At 35.6% G+C, this 25,556-nt stretch overlaps 1 long non-coding RNA gene across 2 annotated transcripts in view; it reads left to right on the top strand.

The window, feature by feature from the left end:
- Positions 1-24,801, top strand: part of LOC103092953 (uncharacterized) — a 58,158-nt gene extending 33,357 nt beyond the window's left edge. For both annotated transcript variants that reach the window (XR_008917648.1, XR_464941.2), the window contains 3 exons: positions 23,572-23,656; positions 23,978-24,072; positions 24,673-24,801. This is a non-coding gene — a long non-coding RNA (uncharacterized LOC103092953). The remainder of the gene's footprint in view (positions 1-23,571; positions 23,657-23,977; positions 24,073-24,672) is intronic.
- Positions 24,802-25,556: the final 755 nt, after the last annotated feature.

Here is a 25,556-nt window from a genome sequence, read left to right as displayed (position 1 = left end):
GAACTAATGTTGGAATCCAAGATTTCTGGTATTTCATATATGTCACTTTCTATTCCATAAGTCCTACTTGTCTTTCTCTATCCTCAGAAGTTTATAATTTGCTGAGTTGAACTCCATCAGCTAACCCTGTAATTCTTGCCCACATTATCTGTCTCTTGGAAGAACTCAATACTTTTTTCTTTTTATGTAGAAAAAGATTAATATTTTGAGATTCTTTATCATTTAATTACTACAAACGACTGAGGTGTAAGTGTTACTTCCTCAATAGATGCTAATCACAATTGTTCTGTGTACTAAAAAAATAATAGTGTTATATAACAGTAACAATAATATATTATTGTGTTATATAATTTTACATATTATATAATAATAATATAAATAATAGTGTTAGTTTCTGTAGCCAAAATCATTCAATAAATTATATTCAGTCTTCTAGTGATGAACCTCTCCATATTTAGGATTAGTAAGTTCCTTTTCTAAAATAACAGATCCTGGTTAGGCCATTGCATGATACCTTTCCTATTTGTGGGGCCTGTCATTTCCTAAATTCTGCTGACATAGCATTCACTAGGGAAAATACTACAGTAAGTTATCAAGAGTGTTATTCATTATGATCAGGTGAAATTTATACCAGGAAAGAAAGGATGGTTTAATAATAGAAAAACCATCCACATAATTGACCATATCAATAATCAAACCAACAGAAATCGCATGATTATCTCAATAGATGCAGAAAAAGCCTTTGGGAAGATATAACATTCATTCCTATTGAAAACACTAGAACGTATAGAATAGAAAGTACTTTCCTCAAAATAATAAGCAGTATATATTTAAAACCATCAGCAAATATCTTCTGCAATGGGGACAAGTTCGAAGCCTTCCCAGTACGATCAGGCATGAAGCAAGAATGCCCATTATTACTTCTATTATTTATTGTACTAAAAACACTAGACATAGCAATTAGAGAAGAAAGAAAATTAAAGGCATTAAGTTAGGCAATGATGAAACTAAACTGTCATTCTTTTCATATGACATGATGGCCTACTTAAAGAATCCCAGAAAATCAACTAATAATTAACAACTAAATAATTAACAACTTTAGCAAAGTTGCAAGGTACAAAATAAACACACATAAATTCTCAGAATTTCTATATATTTCCAACAAACCTCAATAACAGTAATTAGAAAGAAAAAAAAAACTTTTAAAATTGCTCTAGATGATATGAAATATTTAGGAATCTATCTGCCAAGAAAAATATAGGAATTATATGAATACAACTACAAAACACTTTTCACACAATTAAAACTGAATCTAAATAATTGGAAAAACATTAATTGCTCTTGGCTAGGATTAGCTAATATAATAAAAAAGGCAATCCTACCCAAATTAATTTATTTATTCAGTGCATTCCTATCAAACTACCAAAAAACTTTTTATAGAATTGGAAAAAAAAATTATAGCAAAGTTCATTTGGAAGAACAAAAGATCAAGAATATCAAGGGAAATAACAAAAAAAGTGAAATATGGGGACCTAACATTACCAGGTGTTAAACTGAACTATAAAGCAGTGGTCATCAAAACAGTATGGTACTGGCTAAGAGACAGAATGGTGGATCAATGGAATAGATGAGGGGTAAATGACTTCAGCAAGCTAGTTTTTATAAATCCAAAGATCATAGCTTTGGGGACAAGAACTCATTATTTGACAAAAACTGCTGGTAAAATTGGAGAACTGTATGGGAAAAATCAGATCTAGATCATGATCTCACACTCCATACATATATAAATTCAAACTTAGAAGCTAATGGATACTTGTCATAAGTTTTTCAGGTGTAGCAATGTTTCAACTTCATCTGAGAGATATTTTTTAAAATCTATTACTGACATCATTATAAAAAATGTGGCAGATGAGTCTAGAAAAAAAAAAAACCTCTTTACTATTGATGTCGGGTCTAAGAATGTCACCAAGAATCTAGATCATTCTGGTGAAAGGGTATAGTAATCTGAAGAGTTACAAATGAGAGATGCTCCCTCATGGGAGCCATCCAGGGGTACCATGCCCTGGGATCAACTTCCCAGCTCCTTTGGTATGAGACGATTATGTTCCATCCATTAAAATTTTTACAAATGTAGGAGGTGGGGGTTATAATAACACTTCACTTCAGCTACTAAAATGGACCCTTTATCTCCTGTCACAAATAACTCAGAGGTATGCAAAATGATCAGTCAGAGTTGTTGGAAAAAAATCTAAAATTCATGTTTGAAGATCCCCTTAAAATCAATTTAAGATATTTAGCTCATTAAATTTTCCAAGGGTTGTTAATCAGGTTGATGGAGTCTATCCATCATCTATGTGGCAATTTACAAGGCAAAAATGGAAGAAAAGGCTATTTATGGGCTTTTACAATATTTTACAATATTTTGTTCAATAGTCATAGGTGAAAGATAACAGAATTTAACAGTAGTTAAAACATAGTAGATTAAAATGATTCAGTGTAACAGAAGAGTATTGATCAGATTAATATATGAACTTAAAACCAACCAAATTAAATCTTAAAGCAGACAATCAACAAAAGACAATAAAATAGAGACTTTCATAAAACAATGGGGTCTGAAAAGGTTTAAAAATTTCACCTCCAAACTCTTTAAAGTTCCTTTCTCTATCTGTTCAGATTCCTTTTGTCAGAGCTCTGGCATTTCCCATAGTGAAGGAGAACATGGATTTTAGGAATCCCAAACTGGATGAATCTTAGAGACTGGCCAGGCCCAAATGTCAAAGGGTTGTAGGGAGATGAATTTCTCCCCTGAATCTCAGGCAAGATAAGTAAAAGGGCCAGTGCACTCATGAAAAAATCCTTAAACTGAAAGATGTTTGAAATAGATAATGCACTGATCTTTCAAAGAGTGTTCTATACTTGTAATTTACTTCCTGTTTGGAAGAGTAACTTCCTTCTTCCCTTCCCCCTCCCACCTTAGGTAAAATGCTAGGGAGAAGTGTGTTTCTCCATCCATGTGGAGTTAGGAGGCAAATGTTGCCTAAGGAAAATACACCCTGATTTTTACCAATTGCCTAGAGAGCAGCTCCAAGTTTGTGAGTTCCGAAGACATAGTGGTAGCTACCAGTAGTCTGGGACCCCGGGCTGGGGCTGGGGCCAGATGAGCAATTGGGGTCAGGGGCAAGAGATCAGGAGGAAGCAGTATCAGCAATGCCAGAGACAGTAACAAGGAACTGAGGAACATGAGCTCAAGCAGATGGGTGAGAAAAGTGACTTATCTCCTCTTCCCCAGCAGTCCCCCAGCTAAAAATAGCCTGACCTGTAGCAATAGTAACCAGGAAAAAGTAAGGGGAAAAAAAAAAACAAAAAACCATCAGGAGCAGGGCAGAAGCTCTGGAGAGAGTTTGGAGTTCACTCAGAGTTCAAGAGGGTTGGTGTGTGAGGGGGTGCAAAAAACCTTGGCAGGAGAAATTTGGCTTCAAATTTTTATCTAGGCTATCTTAAAAAGATTGAGAATTTTTTCCACCTTCTGGTTGCCAGATGTAAATGTAAATGTAAAAATCAAAATTAGAACTCAATAATAAAATATACTTAGGGACATTTATTAATGATCATTAGAAATAAAAGAATAAAAGGGATACAAAATAAAGACCACATGCCCATGGCTGATTAGTCATTTCAAAATGCCCACCTTACCACCACCATGGTCACTGTCATCAAGCTAAAGAGGCCCAAGAGGACTGCCCACTCACTAATATCTTCTGACCACTGGAAGTACATAATAACAGGAAGAAAATGGGCTCTTGGAAAATGTAGGGTTTTTTTAGGGTAACAGATTTTCAATTTAACAGCATGTTGTGAAAGAAGAAACATATTGCTTACCCTAGAGAAAAAATTCATGGAGGAAAGAAAGTGAAGAATGACATGCTTCAATCTGCATTCAGATTTCATCATTTTTTTTTCTATAGCACTAGATAGAATTTTTCTTCCTGAATCCCTGAGAGTTGTCCTGGGGACTTCTATTCCTTTACTTTTTTATTTAGAGTAATTTTTACTTTTGGTTCTTCAGAGATGATAATTGCTACCTCCGCTTTTTTAACTCTGGCTGAAGCAAGATAGATTATCTTCTAACCCTTTACCTTTCCTCTGTGTATGTTTATCTGCTTGAAATGTCTTTCCTATAGATAGCATATTATGGAATTCTGACTTCTAATCCATTCCCCTACCCTTTTCCATTTTATGGGTGATTTCATCTCATTCAAATTCACAATTATGATTGTTAACTATATTTTCCCTCCATCCTATTTTCCTTCATTTATCTTTATCTTCCTTATCTCCTTTCAGCTTTTCCAGGTTCATAAATTTTGTTTTCTGACATTCCTGGTCCCTGAGTTCACCCTCCCTTTTGTTTGCCCCCACCCCTTTTCTTAATCCCTCTCTCCTTCTTACCTCTCTCTAGGGTAAGTTGGGATTCTGCAGCTAACAGGATATTTATATTATTTTTCATTTCCTGTATTTTGCCAACTCTAATAAAAATAAGGTTCAAAAATTGCCTTCCATCCCCACCCCTCATCTTTCTTTCTGTGGTATTAATTTTTATGCACCTCTTCATGTGTGATAATATACATGGAGTAGTTTCCCCTTTTGCTCTTTCAAACTATTGATTAGCTACTTCTTTAAAATCATTAAAATGCTAACAGTTTTCTTAATCCTTTCTTTTTTTTTCTTTCAACTACTGTAAATTATTCCCCTTAGTACTTTGTTTTGTTAATCTCTAATGAAATTATAATATAACAATGTATATTAGAGTTGTTTGAGTAAACTTATCTATATAATAAATGAAAATCTTCACGAGGAAAGAGATCAGGCTTTCCCTAAACTTTATTATTTTAAAGTAGGTACAAAATGAATTTTCATTTAATAAATGAGTAAAATTCTAGCAATTTACTTATTTGGTATAATAAAGACATATTTGATCTCATTAATTGCTTTACTATGATTTGTCTAAGTAAAAATAATATTTATTAGTGAAATTAGATTTTTACATTGAAATAGACTTTGAGGCACAGTACAATGAAATAGAGATATTATAATATATATATACAAATATCTGCTATATTAACTGATTCATAGAGATGAATAAAGATGCAATATGAAAATCTCTTATTCCAATAAGACATTAAAGAGCAAAATTCCAATATGGAAATCACTATAATCTACAATTCTGAAAAGAAAAAGAAAAAAAGATTTTCTGAACTACAAAAACATGAGTGTTATAATCTATCCTATCTGCCTAATAGTATAGCAACTAGCAATAAATAAAAACATGAAAATAATGAGAGGAAGATATGGTATAGTGAATAATGGATTGTCCTTTTAGTCAGTAAGACAAGGATTCAAGTTCTGCTTCTGATATATACTGACTTTGTGATGCTAGAAAATCATTTAACATCCCAAAACTCTAGACAACTCAGTAAATCTTCATGTTACACAGGAGATTGCAATTAGTATTAAAGGAAGTTTACTAACTTTGGAGTTCCTTATGTCAATGAAATTGCAATTTATGGCCTCTATGCCTTAAAAAACAAGTATGTAGGCTGAAATCATCCAATCTCATTTATCTCTTATCTACTTTTCAGGTGAACATGCAAATAAATCAATCTAAGAATTTAGACTAATTATGAAAATACCTTGAAAGTAATTGAATGACCTTGGAAGACTTTTTGAATTGGTTAAAAACTTGCTAAAACATCCTGGGATTTGTATAAAATGGGAGGATTGGCTTAAAATCCCAGATATTTGATCAAGTGTATAGGTAGCCATGGAGCATCTTTGCCCTTCATGTTCTAAATTTAAGTCTGCTTTTCTCTGGACTCCATATGTACTGATTGCAGAGTATGTCAAAGACTTTGGGGGGGAGGAGGTAGATTTGTACCACCATGTTGCCATAGTAAAATGTTGTTTTCCAAAAATTATTTAAGATGAATGACTAATTGTAAACTAATAGATGGTCTTGGTGGAAAGCATACTAGTTGTATGTACACCATTAGAATCTCCTTTTCCACACTTGGACAGTCTCAACACTGCCCCTAGAATTTTGAAGGGTCATAGCCAGCCTTGTTCTGGATTCAAAAATTGTGATAATGGAGTTTTGAAAAATATCCCTAGAGCCTACATGAACTACAAAAATAAGTGTAGTCATTCTCAACACTACTGATTGATTTAATTTTTCTATTTCATCCTTGAGCTTCACTAGTTTCTCCTTTAGAAATTTGAATGTTATGCCATTTGGTGCATACATGTTGAGTACTGATATATCCTCATTATCTATTCTGCCTTTTATCAGCATGTAATTACCTTCCATATCTCTTTTCACTCGATCTATTTTTATTATGGCTTTGTCAGATATCATGATTGTGACTTCTGCCTTCTTTTTCTCAGCTGATGCCCAATAGATTCTGCTCCATCCACTTACCTTTACCCATATGTGTCTACCTTCCTCATGTGTGTTTCTTGTAGAAAACATATGGTAGGATTTTGGTTTCTAAACCACTCTGCTATTTTCTTGGGTTTTATGAGTGACTTCATTCCATTCACATTCAGAGTTATGATTAATAGCTATGTATTTCCCAATGTTTTAATTCCACTCCTAGTACTGCCCTTTTTTCTTTCACCATTTCCTTCTACACCAGTGTTTTGTTTTTAATCAGTCTCCCTAATTCCCACCCTTATTTTACTTCCCTTTCTACCCCCCCCTTCAAATTCCCCTCTTATTTTCTTTATGGCTTTTTTAAACTACCCCCCAACCTCTCTCTCCCTTATATTGTTTCCCTCCCTACCAGTCTATTTGTTACTCTTCTACTTCTACTTCTATAGAATACAAATCAATTCTCTGCCCCAATAGATTTTATTGTTTTTCCCTCTTTGAGTCAATTTTAATGCACATAAGAATTAAGTATTTCCTATCTCCAACCTCTTTACCCTTCCAGTGTATTGGTGTTCTCCTCCCACTCCCACCATGCACTTCTTTATGACATATATATTTATCCGATTTTGTTTCTTTTCCCATTTCTCTTAGTATTAACCTCTTTTTTACCTCTAGTTTTAGATGGATAGATAGATAGATATAGATATAGATATTTATGCATGCATATATCTATATACATATTTATGTCTTGGCATTTCATCCTTTACAGTTTGTCACTGTTCCTAGTAAGTATAATTCTTCTAGCTACCCAGGTAATAATAACAATTTTAAAGAGTTACCAATATCCTCTTTTCTTGTAGCAATACATATCATTTTACCTTAATGGGTCCCTTTAAAAAGGTGTTTTTTCCCCTTTCTTAATTATGTTTTGGTGATTCTCTTGAGTTCTGTGTTTGGGCATCAAATTTTCTGTTCAGGTCTGGTCTTTTCTTTAAGAATGCTTGGAAGTCTTCTATTTTATTAAATGATCATACTTTCTCCTGCAAGAATATAGTCAGTCTTGCTAGGTAGTTGATTCTTGGTCGTAGACATAGTTCCCTTGCTTTCCCAAATGTTGTATTCCATGCCTTTTGTTCCTTTGGTGTAGATGCAGCCCGTTCCTATATTATACTAACTGTAGTTCCACGGTATCTGAATGACTTCTTAACAGCTTGTAATATTTTTTCCTTTGTCTGGTACTTCTTGAATTTGGCTATAACATTCCTGGGTATTGTCAGTTGGAGATTAAGTACGGGTAAAAAGTGATCTGTGGATTCTTTCGATCTCCACTTTTCCCTCTTGCTCTAGAATGTTGGGGCAGTTTTCTTGGATATTTCCTGTAGTATGATGTCCAGGATTTTTCTTTTGTCATGATCTTCCAGTAGACCAATGAGTCTTAAGTTGTCTCTCCTTGACCTGTTTTCTAAATCTTCCATTTTATGGATTAGATGTTTCATATTTTCCTTAATTTCTTCATTCTTTTGATTTTGTTTTATAGTTTCCTGCTGCCTTGTGAAGTGGCTTGCTTCTAGTTGTTGTATTCTAGTTTTAAAGGGCTGAATTTCATCCCTGGCTTTTTTGGTTATTCTTCTCCTTCTGGTCTGATTTTCTTTGGAGGTCATCTTTTATGTTCTTTGCCTCATCTTTCATCTCCTTTGCCTTATTTTCAAGCTGATTAATTTTGGCTTTCCAGACATTATTTTCTGTTTTCAAATGATTTATTTTGCTTTATAAGTTATTTTCCCAGTTGTCTTCAGCCTCTCTTAATTGTTTTTTAATTGTATTTTGAGTTCTTCCAAAGTCGATGTCTAATTCTCTTGAGTTCTGTGTTTTTGCTTGGTGTTCCTTGATCTTCCTCTGTTTCATTTGCTCTTTGTTCATTGCCTGGATAGAAGCTGTTGATTGAATTTCTTATTTCTTTTTCTGTTGTTTACTCATATTTTCCCCATATCCCCCCCCCTCCAACCCCTGTAGTTGCCTGTAGTCTTGCTCCTTTCATTTTGTGACGGATTTGTGAATTTTGGCGGTTCTGTTCTGAAAGGGCTTATTCTATGTTCTGCTGTTTGATCAGGTAGTCTAATCTTCCCTGGCTAACAGCAGAAGTGGAAAATGAGATGGGTTTCCTGCCTTGTTGTCAAGATTGTTGCCTGTAGTTTGTTGCAGCCTTTGCCCTTTGAGCTAAGTCAGCAAGGCTCTCAGATCAGTCTGTGAGGGAGAAGTGTTGGGACTTGAGTTTCCTTGTCCTCTGAAGGCTTCTTATCTGCCCTTATTCATGAGATTGAGCCAGGACGGAGTTGATCTGCAAAGCTGACTTTGCCCTGAAGCCAAAACCTCCAGAAAAAGGGGGTGGGGGGCAAGATGGAGCATTTAGGCTATGACTGGGCTGCCTTCTCTGCACTTCTCCTCCAGCTTCCTCTATACTGCCTGTGTTCTAAGCCCTGAGCCTGGCACAGCTTTGCCAGCAAGGTTCTCCCTCCAGACTAGCGCCCTTGCCTGCCCAGAGATACAAGCCACCTCTGTAGGCTCAGCACTGTAGGTGGGTGAGGGGTCCTGGGACCTTCCTTCTTCCCTCCCCTCAAACCTGCATGTTCTAGAGCTCAGGATTTGGGCGGGGGCGTATCCTTTAAGTTGGGTCCAGGAGAAGGGTTCCCTAGCTCTGTCCTGTTGTTAAATTTGGTTTTCATCCCCCTCAAACCATTGTGTTTTTGATCGGTGAGGAAGGGTTTGCAGGAGGTCTGAACATTTGCTGCCTCTAAGCCACCATCCTGATTCTGCCTCCTCTACTGGTTGATTTAAAAAGAGAGGCAGACATCAATCTTTAAAGTTAATCAAATCATGGTTGATCAGATTATATTCACAATCAATCAATTATAACATAAAATAATATTCTTTGAATTCCTTCTATATTCTTACCATAGTTTAAATAAAATTTAAGGCATTCTGGAGATATAAATTCCCACATCCCAAATTAGGAATTAGGGAGCTTAGAGCAGAAGCTAAATAGCTGGTTCTTACTGCCAGGAGGTTGGAACATGTAATGGATTGTCTCCAAGGTAACCAGAGGCTAAATTAGACTAAAGACAGTGATAATTGTACCTGATGAGATAACATTAGAAAATATTTTCTCCCATGTATTGGTGTAATATCTCTACCAATTTAACAATACTTTCATGAAGAATAACCAATAAAACTAGAAAACTTAGAAATTTATTTTATCTTTTTTTCCTATTCATCCCTAATAGATACTGACTCGAGACTTATGATCCTTTTTTTTAAACTAATTTAATACTCTTACATCCCCTTTTTCTTTTTCCTTTTGCTCTTTTTTGACTGATCTTGCTTTCTCATTATGTGGCTAGAGTAAGTTCCGCTTCACTATTTTATCTTATAGTGAGTATTATGAATTAATTTCTTTAGCTATTGCCTGATTTAATCTCATTGTTATCAAAAGTATTCTCAAACATTTTTTTCCTAGCATCACAAGTCAGAAACATTTATTTTGCATTACTCAGCTTTTCTTATTTTTAAAAATTTATTTATTTATTTTTAAGTATTTTCCCATGGTTACATGATTCATGTTCTCTCCCTCTCCTCTTTCTCTCCCCTCCCCCATCCTGGAGCTGACAAGCAATTCCAGTGGGTTACTGTATAATACTTCTATTCCCACTCTCAAGATGCTTACAATCTCCATTGAGAAATATATATATATATATATATATATACATATATATATATATATGTAGCTGTATGACCCTAGATAAGTCACTTAACTTGGGTTTCCCTCAGGTTTCTCATGTGTAAAATGTGGATAATAATAATAATAATACCTACTTAGAGAATCAAAGAAAATAAGAATTCTAAAGCACTAAGCACAATGCCTGGCACATTAAAGTACTATATGAATGTTAGCTAATTACAATATTCTCATTATATAAAAATAAAGTAATAATATAAGACTTAAAAAACAATACTAGGTAAGAATAGGAGATATTTCACAAGACAGCAGCTAATTATTAGCCAAATGAACTGCAAGGACAACAAATATGAATTTAGAGTAGACATGCCACTGTGAGCAGGAAAAGTAGACTTGAAGACTAGCTTGAATGTATAATTAAAGCTCTTCACAATCTTTTCCATTTCTACCCTTCCATTCTACTTATATTTCACTCCTTTCCATCTGCTTACAATCCAGCTCTATAAATTCACTTGTTATTCCTCCTTCAGGATTCTCTATCTCTCACTTCTAAACCTTTGTCCTCACTATTCCCTATGTATGGAATGTAGTCTTATCTCACTTCTACCTCTTATAATATCTGGTTTAATTTAAGAAATCTCAAATAACACATTTACATATATATGTATATAAGTATATGTATATGTATGCATATGTGTGTATACACATACATACACATATGTATATTCCCCATTAGAATGTAAGCTCCTTGAGGGCAAGAACTGGTTCACTTTTGTCTTTGTTCCCAGCAAATAGTACAATGGCAAAAAGTAAACTCTTAATAAATGCTTATTGATCTAATTGTTGATTTAATGGGGGAAAAAAGGGAACAAACTATCAAGGATAGAAGAAATTGAGCAAAAATAAATAAGGCTCAAGACAAGTTTGAAAAATAGGGTAAAATATAGTTAGACTGAAACAGTGTATATAGGAATATAGTCTAGGAGAAACTTTGAAATGAAGGGCCATTTTCTTGTCTATAGTTCTATTTTTGAAGCCTGTCTTTTTGAGGTGCTTTTTAAAGATTGGTTTGAAGAATTGCCAGAAAAGTTTGTGTTTCTGCTACTACTAAGCCACCATCTTGGCTCCACTCCATATAATTTTATTTTAAATGGTATATAACAGTGATGCCAGGCCCTCTCCCCCACCCCAACCCCTAGACCTAGTGCCATGCCCAAAACCGGCAAAACCACATTTTGTGACCCTCCCCCCACTGAGTGATGCATGTGTCCTCTCCCCTTACTCCACCCAGGGGAGGGAGAAAGCACTCCCATTGGACTGCTGGGCAGGGATGTGGATAATGTAGTTAGGCTTGGGGAGAGTGAAAGGCAAGGGGTACAAGCACTCTGCTCCCCTCTAGTTAAGTGAGCTATGATCTCTTTAAACCTAGAAATAAAAAAGCAAAAAAGCCCCAGCTTACAGGAAAACCCCTTATTTATAGGAAAATATAATCCTCAAGCTAAATGACATCACCATGACACATTCACCCTGTTCCAGCCTTCCTGAAGCAGGTATCCTCCAAATTAAACTTTTTAGAAAATGGTCAAGGGTTGAAGTCCGGTTTTAATCTGAATGCCAGGCTGATTGCTACCTCTAGTAAACCACTTTTGTGTTTTCCAGAGCTTCTAGACTACCTGTTTCCTCTAGGGCAGACACCCCTTTGAATGCAAATTAAACAGGAAGAAGTGAGGGGAAGAAGAATGCAAATTAAGCTCCTTTGCTTGTGAAAGAAACTGGGGAAGGGAGTTGTAGAACTGAGAAGAGTCTATTACCTAGCCTGAGGTTCATAAAACATTCCTAAATCACTAGACTACAGTTCTGAACATTTTAAAAGTACAAACTCAAAAGACACATCCCCAAATCCCAGATATACTTTGAATAGTAAAGATATTTAGTTGCTTCTGATAGTAAAGACCTAAATTGTTTCTGTCTCACTCAGGCCAAAGGTAATTAAGAGTCCATTGTATTCTGAATGAAATGGGGCAATCTTGTCCAGCAAGGGGGGACATCTTGAAGAGACCTGCTTACTAACTCCTACTGGGGAGGCTGGGAGGAGAACAGTCCAGCTGCACCTTCTCTGGCTTTCTAGTTAAGAACTCTGGTGAACTCTGTGCTACAGGGATGAGTCACTGGGTCCTTGGCATGTGTGTCCATAGAAAGGTCTAAGCATGCCATCTCTGGCTAACTTGCTATCACAGGTCTATACTCAGCTTTTCTTATAATATAACTCTCACATACATCCATTGTTACTGGGGATTAGGGGGGAAGAAAAAACTATTGCTTTGGTTATATTGACTTTTGTGGGTAAGATGATATCTCTGCTTCTTAGTTCACTGTCCAGATTTGTCATAGCTTTCCTTCCAAGGAGTAAGTATATTTTAATTTCATTGCTGTAGATACCATCTGAAGAGACCTTCTAGCCTATTTCTTCTACCTCTGTGTTTTAGGAAGTTATGGGACCAGTTGCCCAGACCTTGTTAATTTTTTTTTAATTCAAACCTTTTACATACTCCTTTTTCACCCTCATCAAGAGGCTTCTTAATTCTTCATTTTCTGCCATCAAAGTAATCTCATCTGCATATCTGATATTGCTGATATTTCTCCCAGCAATCTTGCATGTGCATTATATACTCTGCATATAAGTTAAATAAAGAAGGTGACAATATACAATCTAGTACTCCTTTTGCTATTCCAACTGTGAGCTCTTCATACAGGTTCCTTAGAAGACAAATAAGGTGATCTGGTACTCTCGTCTCTTAAAGGAATTGACACATTTTGTTGTGATCCAAATAAGCTTTAATGTAATCAATGAAGCAGAAGCAGATTTCTAACCCCCCTAGAATTCCTTTGCTTTCTTTCTAATACAGGAAATGTTGGCAATTTTGTCTCTCGTTACTGGACCTTTTGGAAAACCAACCTGCTCTTTGGGAAATTCTCAGTTTACATATTGCTGAAGTATAGCTTGCAGTATCTTAAGCATAACTTTTCTCATCTGTGAAATGAGCACAATTATTCAGTAATTTGAATGTTCTCTAGCATTACTATTCTTTAGAACTGGAACATAAACTTATCTTTTCTAATTCAGTGACCACTGTTGAGATTTTCAAATTTGCTGACATATTGAGTGTAGGACTTAAAGAAATCATCTTTCAAGACTTCAGATAGGTCAGCTAGAATTCCATCACCTCTACTAGCTTTATGTCAGCAATACTTCCTGAGGGCCAATTGACTTCATTCTCAAGGATATCTGGCTTAAGGTCTGTAACCACACCATCTTGGTTATTGATGATATTAAAATCTTTTTTTACAGTTCTGTGTATTTTTGCTAGGCAAGCTCCTCCACCATGAAAAGCAGTAGTCCAGGAAGAAAAATGTAAAGTTAATAAAGTATTTTTCACAAATTTTCTCATTTGAACCACAAAACAATCTTGTAAGAGAGATTCTAAAAATTTTATTCTCCCTGCTTTGCAAAATGAAGAGACCTAGTCATGAATGAATTAAATAATTTTGCCTATTTGGGGACAACTAGTATATGTTAGAAATAAGTTTCAAACCAAGGTTTCCATAATTCTAAGTCCTGAATTTTATTCTCTAAGCAACTCACCTCAAATAAATAAATAAATGAAATAAAATAAAATAAATTGTTCAAAGGACATCATGCTCCCTCTTGTGGCTATGGTCAATATTTTCACTTAATTCCCTGAGAATGGAGAACCAATTATTTAGCATCCTGAAGAAATTATTTATTTATATATTGTGTTAAAACTATCTATAGAATACAGGAAAACTCAAGAGTTGGTAAGTATGACGTCCTAACTTATACAAATTGTCATTATAATTATTATTGCTGTTATAATAATTATCATTATTATTGTCCCCCCCCCCCACACACACACACACATCTTTTTCTCTTTAGGCAAAGGACATTGCCTTGCACAAAGTATCTACATTACTTACCTTGGGATAATATTGATTTAAATACATGGTGAGAAGGAAATGGATCAAAATGCCCATGAAACCATAAAACACTGTGGGGTGTTTCTTCTTCCCTCTCTGCCTTCCTTCCCACTTCCCCTCTCTTCTACTCCTTTTTCTTCTTTTCCTTTCCTCCCCTCCCTTCCTTACCCTTTCCTTCTCTAGTGAGCATCCTATTCCTATTTATTGGCAAAATACTTGTTCCAAGTTAGCTTATATTTCTACTTTCTAGAGGAGTCTGCGCACTTTCACACAACTCATTCTCTTCATTTTACTCTTCTTTTTTATGCTATGAGTGGATTTACCACTGAAAGACTTTCGAAGTATTCTTCTCTGATTACACTGGTATTAATTGTCTGGATTGGATTTTGTTTGGGGATACCCCCACTCAAGTCAGACAACTAGAATTTATTAATTACCTAATTACCAGACACTGTCCTAAGAATTGAAGATAGAAAGGAAAATGTGAGGAGGCCTTTGCTCTCAAGGAGACACACACACATATGTATGTAAGTTTATCTATGTCAAATATATTGTAAAAACTATATAATTCTCACTGAATACCCATCACTAAAAACCCAACCCAGATCCCCCCATTGTCTAACTCCAAAGAGGAACTAAGTGAAGACCTTTATTTGTCAAATTCTCCTATTCTGGATTAGTTGACACCTGTCATCACTTTGACTTGATTGGCCAATTCCATGATTCAAGGCTTCCTTTTCAAATCAAAACTTATGCCTTAACCTTTTTCTCCTCACCTCTTCTCACCCTCTGAGCCTGATAGATCCCTTTAATCATGAGCCCTTTAGTCCCCAGAAGACTCTATTCCTATAGCAAATGAATGATGAATGAATGAAAAACCACTTATTAAGTACTTGTCATCTGTTAAATGTTGGAGATATAAATAGCAAAAAATGGAGACCTTTCCTATGCATAGAGCTCACACTCTAATTAGGGGGAAACAAAATGTATAAAAGAGCTCCTCTGTAGAGGTAGATTTAAAAAGCTCAGAAGTCCTAGTAGTTCTGTAGCAAATGACAAGGTATAAGGAAGGTTGGATGGTAGCATCCCATGTTATTAAAGGACACTGCTACAAAGATGCTTCAGGTAAATATTTTTTCTTCAAAGTAGGAAATTCACTATTCTACAAAAATATGTGTATTGATTCCCCTAGAGATGATTTCACTACTTTTACTTGTTTTCACAATTTGGGCTCTCAAAGGTGTGACTTCTTATTCTCATTATTTTAGAGGCAAACTTGTGGGAGACTATTTATAATGCAAAAGTTCATAGAGTTCCCACAGGCTTGTTCCTCGGTTAACTCTTTGCAGGGAAATAATACCTGGACCTTGCAAGAACAGAAATTATAAAATATCTTTCTCATAATCTTGTGATACACTTTTCCACAAAAATTTAGTTTAAATTAAAAATGTAAAAATACTATTTACACATATAGGATATATATGTCAAAAAGCAACTCACAATTCCTGGTACAATTTCGGTCTGAAAATTCTCATTTCATAGTTTCATTTCAGGAAAACCCCCTTGGAGGCCATGTCTCTGAAACCCTTATATATCATGACCAGAACTCCTCCACAAGGTTGCCTCTTGCCTTTGGACACTTCTCAACCTCTCTAATGTCCTCTGTGTTCAGTTTCTCTGATGGTAGGGTCAAATGGGAACAGGGAGAGGAGAAGAAAAATGTTTTTGAAAGTTTTCTCCTTTCTTTGAATGATTCTTTCTCAAATTTTTTCCTCCATTTCTGGCTCCAAATTTCAAATAGACAAACTCCAAAGTGGTAAACTTGCTGAAATTTCACCAATTATTTAAGACTTCAGATCTTTGGTCACCCTGTTTGGTTTCCTAATCATAATTTTCCCTTTTTGATTCAATAAAAAAGTTGGGGGAGAGAAGTGGAAGAGGAATCAAACTTATTTTGATTGCATATTGAGAACTCCATGTAAGACAGAATTTTGTGATATTATTAGTTGAGTATTGGTGAAAGAGGGGAATCATATCACACTTAGCTTACATCTACATGTTCATCTACATATATAAATATACTGAATACAGTTAGACTGAAATCTAAGTTATGCTAGACCATTTCTCTATTCATTATCCAATACTGTCTAATATAATTTATTATATAGTAATAAATGGTACATAACTGACTATAAAAGGATAAAGTTATGCATACAATATAAATGAAGCATCTGTTATGAAAGGATTACCTAGTCAAATCAGAAAGTTTTGAGTATGTTATGATTCTAAATGAATTAGCATTAATACAGGCAAAATGTTTAAACTGTTTAATTTAGAAATAGTTTAAATACATGGTTCCCAAATATAGTTCCTAAATTTTGTGCCACAACAAAGTCATAGAGGCAAGAAGGCTATCCCAAATTTTTGAAGGACCCAACTATACATCTGTTAACATCACAAATTACTAACTTGAGGTAATTTGAACTTTCAACATTAGATCTTGTCACATTCATTTTGATAAGGTTCTTAAATATTTGAGCTATGTCTTTGTTTGCTTTTATTTTTGACTGCCCTAGTATCTTCTCAAACTTTCTTGTTTGCAACATTATTTATTTTTGAAGTTGAGTTTTTGGAAATTGCTGTGTTAAAAAGCAAGAACCATACAAAAATAAGTATGGAAAAGGAATTATGGCAGTATCCAATCTGATTTTAAGTTTTCAAAAAATGGTTTAGTGGTCACATTCCTTTTGTAATTATAGATAAGAAAGGAATTAAAATATTATTTTTCTTTCAATTAACATCCTTTTAAAAAAATTATTCCTAAATTGTTAGGACCTATGCACTTAAGTTATTTAACTATTTAATAAATGTAACTGTTGTATTTTTCTTTTCATATAAGAGCACTATAAAAATTAATGAGGAACTAAGGGCACTCTGAAGTGAAATAATTTGGGAATCCCTGATATAAGTGACTGACACTAGAATAAATTGTACAGAAGATAATCTCTACCGTGCCTTAGATAGACTGTGTAGTTATATCATTGAATCAGAGATGCTTTCATTTGGGAAGAACCTTAGAGACAAATGAATGAATCAAGGAGTTCTTAACTTGAAGTCTATTATTTTTTTAAAAATCAAATACTATTTTGATATAACTAATTTCCTTTTGAATCCTACGTATTTTATTTGATACATTTACCAACATTCAGAGGAGAGGTTCATCAGTTTCATCAGCCTGCCAAAGGGGTTTATGACATAAACACACAAAATTTAAGAACACTTTAATCCAATCTGAACTTGAACAGGTATGTCCTTTACATTCACTATGACAAATGGCCATTTGCTTGAAGAGTTTTAGTCAGGGACAAATGATTTCAAAATCAAGAAGACAACATTAGTTCCATGGCTAACCCAACTCTTTTGACTGTGCCTATATGATGTATTACCCTGACAACTTTAGGATTACCAGAAATTTTTTCTATTTCAAAAGACACTTAGGAATAAATAATAGGCATTAAGAGCAGCTAATTAAATGTTCAATGGTAGTTAATATTACATTAAAGTTATTTTGTATATTTCCTTAAGTAAGTTACATTAGAAAACCTGAGTAATTGTCAAGATAAAGGAGCCTCCAAAGAAAATAGCACTCCACAAAAATTCCTGAAATGTGACCACAACAACAAAAACAAGAGATGTAAAATATGAAATTTCTCTATTGTGGTAGTTGCTATCTTCCATACAAAATGACTTAAACTAATCCATTTAGGTCATCATTACAAAACCACTCTCATAGGAAAAAAAGGTTGGCTATAAATCATATAAATGTGAGCACTGTAGCATATGCACAGTAACTCCAGAAACATAAATAAAGCTCTTAGGTTTCTTGTTTGATAATGGGATTTTAAGCAAACGGGCATTAAAGGTGAATTTTTATGAGGTTCAATATATAACTATCTTTAGCATCTAGTCTTTCTTCATCCTATCTCCCCAGTACAGGAAATTGAATATGTAATAAATATATATTTTTCCTCTGACTTGATTATGAACATTTATTATTCTGTATACAGGCACTGAAAGCTTTCAGAGGGGGGGAAAAAGTGTATCAGTGAAATCTGATCACTTAAAGTAAATGGTCTTGTTTGCAGAATAGTATGAGAATGGCACCATCTGCTGGAGAATGGCATGAAGGGAAATTCCCCTCATGCTTCTCTAAAACTCTTATCTGGAAGAAAAAGATTCATTAGGTAATCAAATATTTTGGTTAAAAGAAAGTTATGAATACTATGCAAGGCTTTCCAGTTTTTAAGAATGGTGAACAGCAATGTTGCCCTTCAGCACAGGAACAATAAGAAAGTTCCCTTAGTTTTACGTCTGTGTTTCCAAAGTCCAAAGAACATTGCTATCCAACTGCAAGAGTTTGTGGGCATTGTAAGCTACTAACAGATACATTGTCACTTTAATGGATGTGAGATTTATTCAAAGATGGATACTCATAAGCCCTGGTACAATGCAATATTCTTGAATAATCCTATTAATTCTATTTGTAGAAATTGTGGTATTTTCAGCAATATGAATCCACTTCTTACAAAACAATTCCAACTTTTTTAGAAGCAGTAATGTTTTCCCAAGTGAGAATGTGGCTGTGAGAGTTATGAAAAATCATGCTTTTAGAAGAATTGAGATTGAACATATTCCAAAAATCAAGGCAAACACATATGGAGAGCTTGAGTAGATTGTAGCATTTTAATAATGAAATTTAAACAATATCAAAAAAGTAGATATCAAAGAGGACACAAACAACTAAAAAAGAAGGTTTGATTATTTATTGGATATAGAAGATCAGACAAAAGGATAGATTTAATAACATTGAGATATTAATAGAGATAGAAGAATTTAAGAGAGTAAAACTTGGATAGAATTTCTATAGATTGTTAATACAGAAACATAGTTAAGCATTGCTTAACTATAGGAGATAGTACCCCTTTGGATAAAATCACAAATCCATTAAAGCAATAAAACTGGATTTTACTAACTTGAAATGTCCACAAACTGATGGTTCTGAATATCAATTTTCTTTGGAGTTTGGAGGTAGAAACATAAAGCTAATGGAGCTTTTTTGTCGTCTCTGTGCTAGATGACTATCATTTCCTTCATACTCTAAATTATAATTCTCTCAAATGCAATTTTTAGAATTGCAATTATACAAAAATTTTCTAGGAAGTTAATGACTTCTCCCCTGTAGCAATGGCTCTAAAACTTCCTTTTGCCTTTAGCTTCCACCTGCAACTCTGTGCCTCTTAACTCATACTGTTACCCCACCACAAAATATACACATTTATAGCTGAAAATGTCTCACTATTACCTCAAGGAAGGGATTGAAATCCTCAACTCTGTACCTCTACTCTTCAGAATTTCTCAGAATCTTGACCAACTCTCTTCTGCATCTTCCTGTTATATAAAATGCGATCTTTCTCTTCCACATAAAACTGATGATCCCATTAATTGGTGGCATCTCCCATGAAGACGTCTGACTTCTTCCTTCTTTCTATCTACTTGACACCTAACTTTCTTGGTACCACTAAGCAGGAAGTCATCAACCACCACTACACATCTCTACTTCATCTTAAATTTGCAAGATCAATAATCACTTGATAATATCTGTGAATATAGAAAATAATTTTTAGAATATCAAAAAATTATTCCCCCTGATAGAATCAGAGCTACAATAAAAGAATAGGTTTCCTACTTATTAGTCAGGTCCAAGGAATCAGTTATTCTTATATTTCACTACTAAAACTATCTTCCTGTTCAAGCCTTCTTTCTTCTGATATAGGCCAAATTTCTCCTCGGCCATTAGATATATTTTCTTCTTTGTTTTTAACTATTAAAATCTTCCTTTATTTTTCAAAGGATACTTTATTCTCTTTAACCTACTAAAACTAGGGATGCATACATGTATATATTTTACTATCTTAGTCTTAAAAATTATATTTGTTTTCCAGTTGGCAAAAATTTTTCTTTCTTTCACTACTATTCTACTACCCACCCAATGAAATAAAAACAAAGCCTTATTATATATGTGTGTCATTTATATACATATATACACATATATAATATATATACATATCATTTGGCTTTAGTTAATATGTCTTTCATAATGTCTCTGAAACCATATCTTTCATCATTACTTTTTTTCCTGAGAAGGGGGGGAACTCATCTATTCTTTCTCTGTTTCATGTAGTACAATAATAATACTTATGTCTTTAAAATTACTATCTAAAAGTTCACCAAAGGGTGATATTTGTTTGTTTATTATTATTTGTTTTGTTTTTATTGTTTAAATATAATTTTTATTTTAGTTTTTTTAATACTTTTCCATGGTTACATGATTCATGTTCTCTCCCTTCCTTCTTCCCTCCCCTGTCCTGGAGCTGACAAGAAATTCTATTGTGTTATAAATGTATTATCACTCAGAACCTATTTCTATATTACTAATTTTTGTAATAGAATAATATTTTAAATTCAAAAGTCCAAATCCTATGCCCACTAAAAAATGACAAATCATATATTTGCTTTTGCATTTATTCTCCAAACATTCTTTCTCTGAATGTGGATAGTGCTCTTTTTCATAATTCCCTTAGAATTGTTCTGAATCATTGCATTGCTTTTAGTAGCAAAGTCAATTATGCTTGATCATCCCACAATATTTCAGTTACCATGCATAATGTTCTCCTGGTTCTGCTCATTTCACTACACATCAATTCATAAAGTCTTTCCAGTTCTTATTGAAATCAAGCAGTTTATCATTTCTTATAGCACAATAGTATTCCATCACCATCATATACCACAGTTTGTTCAGCCATTCCCTGATTAAGGGACCACCCCTCATTTTCCAATTTTTGCCACCACAAAAAAGCACAGATATAAATATTTTTGTACAAACAGGTCCATTCCCATTTTTTAATCTCTTTGGGTTACAAACCCAGCAGTGCTATGGCTTGATCAAAGGGCAGACAGTCTTTTATCGCCCTTTGGGCATAGTTCCAAATTGTCTTCCAGATTGGTTGGATCAAGTCACAAATCCAACATCAATGCATTAGTGTCCCAATTTCACCACATCCCCTCCAACATTTATTATTTTCATTTATTTCAGCCTATCTGATAGATGTGCATAATTTTACAGTGAAATAAAAGCGGTAGTCTCTCGGTGACCGAGAATGACGATTGTCTTTGTGCATTATCATCTATTGATGTACCCTCATGTGGCTTTGGAGTCCAAAGGCTGAGGCGCACAGTTTGTGGCACATGGGGCCTGGGACGCCGGTTGTTACGGGAGGTGCGGCTGTGGCCTGGTGTCGGCGTTCACGCGCAGCGGCAAGACGTCGACGTCGTTCATCTTCAAAGGTGGTGGCGGCCTGGTTAATGGGGGTTCGCCAGCTGCTTCTGTCAGAGGCAGCGAGTTCTAGTTGCTTTGGTGTCATGCCAGCCCACTTCAAGTTGGACTTTAGCTGATCCTTGAATCTTCTCTTTGGTCGGCCTTGTTTCCTGAGTCCAGCTGACAGTTCACCATAGAATACCTGTCTTGGTATTCGCTGTGGGTCCATGCGGATGACGTGTCCAGACCATCGTAGCTGGGTTCTGAGGACCAGGACTTCGATGCTGGTGGAGTTGGCTCTGTCGAGGACTTCCTGATTGGTGATTCGGTCCTGCCATCGGATCCTCATGATTGACCGGAGGGAGCGTTGGTGGAATTGCACCAGCTGTTTCATGTGCTTCCGGTACAGTGTCCATGTCTCACAGCTGTACAGGAGCGAGCTGAGGACCACTGCGTTGTACACTTTGAGCTTCGTCGCAGTGCTTACACCGCTGTGTTGGAGGACTTTGCAGCGCAGCCGCCCGAGTGCCTGGCTGGCCTTTTGGATCCTGGCATTAATCTCATGGTCTGGGACCCGTCGTTGGCGATGGTGCTGCCCAGGTACTTGAAAGTGTTGATGTTAGAAAGCTGCGTGCCGTCGATTGTAATGCACGGCTGGTTCGTTGGCCTCCCTGGTGCAGGTTGGAACAGCACCTCTGTTTTGCTGAGGCTGATAGTCAGGCCAAACAGTTTTGTTGCTGTAGAGAACCTGTCCACAATGGTTTGGAGATGATTTTCTTGGTGGGCCATGAGAGCACAGTCATCTGCAAAGAGAGCTTCCAGGATGAGTCTCTCTGTTGTCTTTGTTTTTGCAGTCAGGCGGCGAAGGTCAAATAGTGAGCCATCCAGTTGGTATTTGATGTAGACGCCCAGGTCTAGATCCATCACAGCATGTCATAATACTTGGGTGAAAAATAGGTTGAATAGTACTGGAGCGAGGACACAGCCTTGTTTCATGCCATTGGAGATGTTGAAGCGATCGGAAGTCTCTCCACCAGATAGGACTTCCCCTGTCATGTCGACATGAAAGAGCTGGATCAGTTTGACGAATTTTGCTGGGCAACCGAGCTTGCTGAGGATCACCCACAATGCGTCCCTGTTCACTGTGTCGAATGCCTTTGTCAGGTCTATGAAGACAATGTAGAGACTCAGGTTCTGCTCAAGGCATTTTTCCTGCATTTACCTCACCGTGAAGACCATGCCTACACCCCTACTTAAGGATTAAGTGTTGAGGAGGATGGCCTTTGACCAACATGTGCTAGCAAGTGACAAAGACGCCCTGGGTTGTCCTAAGTCAAGCTTAAGCTACCATTGGTACATGTGAGATGCAGGAAGTGATGTAAAGAATGATCTATATATTTTGCATCACTTCCTCTCTCCAGTTGCTCTCTCTCTCTCTCTCAGGGACATTGGGTTCTTTCAGAGTTGGGAGCTTGCGGTGGCATTCTTAGCATGCTTGGTGAGTGATTTATGCTGATTCCTCTTTTCCTTTACCTCCTAAAGTGCTATCCTCATAGGAGGAGTCCCATCTTGGAAGAGGCCTCGTGGCTGGAAGCTGAGCTAAATTGAGAAGGCCCCTTGGCCTAGGCCTCTGAACTCCTATCTGACTTGCCAGAGCAATCTTATCTCCTTTCCTCTCTCTCTTCTTCTTAATTTCTTCCCTGTATTGTAATTAAATCACCATAAAAATCCCAAACTGACTTGAATATTTTATTGGGGTTGAATTTTAATCCCTGGCAACCACTAGTATAATATATTCAGTCAACAACCCTAATTTTACCCCTTACATAACTTGCTCAAAAAATCCCCCAATTTATGGGTGTTCTTTCATGTTTCCATTCTTTTTTACCTCAAAAAGAACTATATTTTTGTACTTCCCCAATGAAGAGTCTATTTTCCTTAGAAATAATCCTTCTCTTAATCTTTTTTTGTTGTTGTTCAGTCATTTCACTCATGTCTGACTCTTTGTGACCCCATTATCTCCTCTCACCTACTTTCTTTCAGAACCTCCAGACAGTGAGCTGGCTCTGGCAATGCATATATCAGCTTCATCATCTATGTGGACATCTCTGGAAAGTATACTGCCAAGGTAAACAAGCTCATCCACAGCTTTCAACATTACTCCATTTGTTGTAATCTATGATTTCATGTATGGACAATATAGTGCTGGCAGGTGGAGAACCTTAATCTGTTAAACTATCATCTATCTAATTCCCCTTTCTCCTCACCTTTCCCCTCTATTTCTATACTCAACTGTATGTGAAACTCATTTGACCCTTTCGAATGAAAGTGAGGTTAGTATCTTATGTCTCCTCTAACTCTTCCTTCTTGTTTGTATAGATGTCTACTTGTGTAACCTGATTATGAGAGAGAATTTTCACTAGTCTTTCTTTCCTTCTGATAAATCCAGGAAAGACTAGTAGCCCTGTGTGACAGCTTGCTCAACCTTTCTCAGAGCTGTTTGCCTCCATCTGCTACCCAGGTCTCACCTGTGGCTCCAAGAAGGTATAGCATGAAGTTGTCACTGCCTGGCAAACCATCTATATGCAGATAAACCAGATTGAGGGTAACTGACAAGCCTCAAACCCATCAGTGATCTGGTTGACATGTGAAGATATATTATGGTGGAAGGGACAAATAAAACAATTGAGCACTTAGACCTTGGTTATACATCAAAGAAGCTAAAGTTATCCACTATTTCCTTAGCCGTCACCAGTCATCTTGACTTTTGTCTTGCCACTGGATCTTGATGACTTTGGAAGAGAGATTCCAAAATCTCTGGATGATCCTCTATCACAAATCCAATTTATGTGGGAGTCAAAAGATACTCCCCTGTGATGTCATTTTGATCCTCTTCAAGGACGAAAAATGAAAACCAATTCCTAGAATATTCCTATGCTGCTGCATCCATTCTTCTCCTAAGACCAATAAGACATAACAGAACCACTCCTGGCCTGGTCTAATTAGATTCCCATTAGGATCCCTAATGGTGATAGATTTCAAAGGGGATGGATATCTCACTTTCAAAAGTAAGCAGTTTATTCTTATTTACTTCTTTGTTATTATTTGTTTGTGTTTACTTTTTTATGTTTCCTTTGACTCTAGGTTTGAACTTCAAAGTTTCTGTGCAGCACTCATCTATACATCATGAAATGCTTGGAAGTCCTCTATTGTCTTACAAATTCATTTTTTCCCAGTTGAATTAGTTTTTTCAGTAAACTTATGAAAACCATGTTTCAACCCTTTCATTCATTTATACTAGTAGTTACAATACTGCATGTGATCCTGAATGGTTTTGGTACTTTAATTCTTCCCTTTTGGCCGATGGCAATTTTTTTCTTTGACCTGTGAACTCTGGATATTGGCTGTAATATTCCTAGGAATTACCATTTGAGGATTTATTTCAGGGGGTAAACAGTGGATTTTTATTATTATAATTATTATTATTTTTAAAACCTTTATATTCTGTCTTAGAATTGATACTAAGTATTGGTTAAAAGGCAGAACAGTAGTAAGGGCTAGGCAATTAGGGTTAGGTGACTTGTCCAAGGTCACACCGATGGAAGTGTCTGAGGCCAAATTAGTACCCAAGTTTTATCTACTCCTGGCCTAATGCTCCATCCATTGTGCTACTTAACTGCTCCTGGTGAATGTTTTTTAAATATCTTTCTATTTTGATTTCCATTTCAAAGAGATTTGAGTAATTTTCTTTCATGATTACTTGGAATAAGATATTTCTAGACTTTTTTTTGTTCATACATTTCAGATACTATGGCTATTTTGTCTATGATGTATCTTTAGATGAGTTATTTTAAGAAGATATTTTACATTTTCTTCTACTCTTTAAATATTTGAACTTTCTTTTACTATTTTTTTGTTTCATGGAGTCAATGATTTCTATTTCATCCATTCTAATTTTCTATGAATTTCTTTCTTGACCAAAGTTTTATACTTTTGTGTCTAGCTGTTAATTTCCCTTCCAATTATTT

Source organism: Monodelphis domestica, chromosome 3, assembly GCF_027887165.1.
Source record: "Monodelphis domestica isolate mMonDom1 chromosome 3, mMonDom1.pri, whole genome shotgun sequence".
NCBI classification, from domain to species: Eukaryota; Metazoa; Chordata; class Mammalia; order Didelphimorphia; family Didelphidae; genus Monodelphis; species Monodelphis domestica.
This window is presented reverse-complemented; position numbering and strand designations above follow the sequence as displayed.